A 3,275-nucleotide genomic window follows, 5' to 3' on the forward strand; every position below is an offset into this window, starting at 1 on the left:
CAAGAGGGCAGGCCCGCGGCATATATGAGCAAGGCATTGTCGAACCAGTCATGACAGCTATCCACCTATGAGCGTAAAATGCTAGCAATTCTACACGCCGTCACCAAATGATGACCCTACTTGATTGACCAACGGTTTACTATCCGGACGAACCAGCGTAGCTTACCCTACTTAATGGAGCAACGTGTGCACACCCCAACAGAGCAACGGTGGGTCACAAAACTCCTTGGGTATGACTACGAGCTAGTCTACAAAAAGAGGATCGAGAACCGAGCGGCTGATGCCCTTTCGCGCCAATTGGACACAAGTGAGCTCGCTTCCTTTTCAACACCAACCCTTCCTCTATTTTCAGATATGTGGGGAACCAGTGCAGAGGATTAAGTCATGGAGGAGCTCGAGTCAGAGTTCAATGATCGCTTCCCTAATTTTCCACCTTGAGGACAAGGTTGTGGAAGCATGGTGGATTGATACAATTTGGGCTTCACCGATGTCGTCTCAAGCATGGATACACTTTATGGGTGTCTTTTATTTTTGTTTTAGTGTTTAATTCATAGAAAAATAAGTTTTCTGTATGTCGCGTTCTAACACGAGTGGAGTGCATTCGAATATGCTTGCGGACGCCTGCATTAGGTTCGCAAATACAGAGAGTGCAAAATGTGCGTTGGAACGCTGTGTTCGAATGTTCTTGCAAATGCCTACATCACATTCACATGTATAGAGAATGCAAAATGTGCGTTCGAACGCGATCAGGTGCGTTCGAATGCGGTTGGCGAAAATCTACTATTTTAGGGTTAATAATTACCATTTTTGAATTGTTTCGTTAGCCTCTAAAGGTGTGGATGGCAACCATGGAATCATTATTGAATGAATTGAATTTTGCCCTAGTCTCCATCTTCTTCTCTCTCGTTCTCTCATTCCCCGGCGTCGCCTCTTCTAACCTCCCTTCTTCCAATCTATCTATCACCTTGCCCTAACCCCTTCTATCATCCATAATCCTTTCATCTCCACTTACTCACTAGTGCCACCCCATTATTGCCGGTCCACCACCCTCCACCATAACCAAGGATCTTGTGCCTCCATCCATGGATCCAAAGACGGACTCCTTGATGTTTGTCTACTAATCGGACAATATCTTGAGATCCCACCATCTGCTTCACCTAAAACTAGATTTGTTGGAAAGCACTTTTCTGGGGCTACAACATATCAAAAGTTTACTTCAATCCGACGACTGAATCTTTTGTGATATATTTCAAAGTTTCATGTCAAATCCTGTCTAGATCTAAAAATCAGGATAGATCGAGCCTTAGCCTAAGGGGAGATTATATCAGGGTGAGGCAGATAATGGTGGAAAGCCATAGAATGATTGATAAAGTCAAGGATAGGAGACGCCATTAACACTTGGGAGTTATTTTTGGATGCCTTTGATCAAAAATATTTTCCATCTTGGAGGAAAGAAAAGATGGAAGAAGAATTTTTACATTTACATCATGGTCCTATGACAGTGGTGGAATATGAGGTGAAGTTTAATGCATTAGCTCATTTTGTGCCCTATTAGGTTCCAAATAAAGTAGCTAGAGCTCAATGTTTTAAACACGGTGTAACACTCCATATATATATAAAAAAATAAAAAATAAAAAAAATCCCATGACCCACTGAGCCCTTGGTGGGCTGCGGTCAGACGCAGCCCACTGAGCCCCTTGGTGGGCTGTGGTTGGACCCCAGCCCACTTCGGTCAAACTTGTGGGCTACAGTCCAATTGCAGCCCACCTTGGCCCTTGCCTATTGGGTTAGGTTTGAGCCTAACCCAATACCTCTAGCCTAGCCCTTTTGGAACCATTTGGACCCTATAACTCTGTTTATCTTTGGCACCTGATTTAATTAGCCTGATCCCTCGTAATGATAATTTAATATCATGTGAATTTTAGGATAACATAAGACTCGCCCTAGGAGGCCCTTGACTTATGTAATTGCCAACCATAAATGCACTAATAACATAATTAATTCTATTAGTTCGCTAATCTTACGTATGGCTTACTTGTGTGAATTAATAGAATTGACACCGCGTGAGGAGGATTTTGGGCTTCCGGAGGAGCCGGCTAACTGACGAGTTTTACCATACTGTGGAGACCCCCAGGCGAGTAGAGTTATGCAAATCTAGAATAACATAATTATAGTCATTATACTTGTCATGACACTGTAGAAATGTCAGTATTATATTATGAGAAGGTTGAATGTAGCATAAACATTAGTGTGATAATGCTTTACATGTGTTCTGTATGGTATACCATTGCATAGATGTATGATTACTATGAATATAGAATGTAATGATCATGATGACTATAACATGATTTATACACTCATAGACACTGCACCACTTCCACCTATTATTAGCAGTCGAATTTTGACTATGCAGTACCCTTACTCACTCAGCCTAGGGTTAAGGTAGATTGTATCTTATATAACTATACTATTAACAGCCTACACCTGAGGTCGGGAAGCCTGTGTGGCATTCAGGTAGTTATACTGCATAGTTAAGACTAGATTATGATGATAGAAGAATATGATTGTGAGGCGGGGATATAACTCTAGCGGTACCCGACGACGCAGGGTTAAGGCGTCTGTGGATGAGCCAAGGGCTCCTGATTCTCCCGCTGAGAGCGGTGATGATTTAGAGAGAGTGAGATTCGGGCTTACGACTGGGGTCCTTAGTCTGATGGCCACAGACAACCGGTCACATGTAGTGTCGCCAAACGCGTGTAGGTGACGTTATCGCTAGATGTGTATATATCCCCCCTGCGATGTATGAGATGATGGATGATTATGTGATGGATGATTATTTCATGAGAGTATTTACCCTGTGTGGTGAATTAGCTCGGTGAGCGATGATAAGTATGATTAATGCTTTGGTAGGCATGAGATGACTAAACTGCTATTTTATTGCTATGCATAATATGTAAAACCTATGATTGAGATGTGTACGAAGAAGAGATTGTATCAAGCTTTATATCTGTGTGAACTTATCATGATACGTTTAGGAACTAGCATGTTCCAGGATAGTGATTGGTAATCTTTATCCATTGCATTGACTTAGTAAATTGTGGTAAGTCACTTCAATAAGCATATCGTTATCGTTAGCAAGTATAGGCATACATTGAATATACACATGTGATGCCATTATTTTAGATTGTATGGATCCTATTCGCTGGGCTGTAAGCTCACCCCTCGTGGCGGTATTATTTCAGAGCTAAGGGACGCAGGTGCGGGTGGCGAGGAGT

This window comes from Typha latifolia, chromosome 4 (genome assembly GCF_019914945.1).
Source record: "Typha latifolia isolate L0001 chromosome 4, TyphaL0001v2, whole genome shotgun sequence".
In the NCBI taxonomy this organism is placed as follows: domain Eukaryota; kingdom Viridiplantae; phylum Streptophyta; class Magnoliopsida; order Poales; family Typhaceae; genus Typha; species Typha latifolia.